The sequence below is a fragment of the Poecilia reticulata genome, linkage group LG12 (genome assembly GCF_000633615.1).
Source record: "Poecilia reticulata strain Guanapo linkage group LG12, Guppy_female_1.0+MT, whole genome shotgun sequence".
Classification (NCBI taxonomy): Eukaryota; Metazoa; Chordata; class Actinopteri; order Cyprinodontiformes; family Poeciliidae; genus Poecilia; species Poecilia reticulata.
This window is the reverse complement of record NC_024342.1, coordinates 24,755,692-24,756,502: the sequence shown is the minus strand read 5'-3', so window position 1 is coordinate 24,756,502 and position 811 is coordinate 24,755,692.

Here is an 811-nt window from a genome sequence, read left to right as displayed (position 1 = left end):
TGAAGATTTTGGTTTAAGTGGCACAATTTTTGGACCTCACTGGTATAAATGACTATTTATTAAATTATATAACATAAAGACTGATTAAACATTTCTGTAAAATGTTGTGTTTTTGCAGTGTTTGATATTAAAGAAGCAAAATATGAACTAAAAGAGAAATAGATGCTTTGAAAAYGACAAATATAAGAAAATCAAAGACGTTGATTTTCTTMTATTTATGATTTTCTGATTTATGTTGATTTAWGTAATAGCATAAATCAGGCATAGTCAGCCTGATTTATGCTATTACTTTGAACTTAATCTGCATTCATTTGTTGAATGTTAACGCCTACCAAAAAACAAACAAAAASAGTCAATAAACCAAAGAATAAAATAAACTAAATGTGTGAATCTTTCCATTCTGTGTAAATATTAGTTTTACCTCCACTGCAGATCCAACCAGAGGAAGTGAAGTCTGCTTTTTAAATGAAAGGCGTGTGAAAACGCTTCCTGGATCCAGATTATTAGTCGGTTTACGAGGTTTGTGTGTTTTTGAGGGAAGTAAAAGGAGAGAATCTGGGACGGAGCCTCGGGGTGCATCAGCAGCCGTCAGGCCTCAGTGAAGATGAGGTTTAATCCTCTGATAAGAAGCGTGAGAGTGTGTGGAGGCTGGCAGCCCTGAGGACACACTGCAGGCTCGCTGATCAAACCGCAGGAAAACAGCTTCAGACACACAGCAGAGGGGAAAAGCAACAGTCGGGTTCGGTTCAAAGATTCTGTCACTCCGTTTGAGAAATTTGATCAAATGACTGAGAAAAACATGAGAAAAATA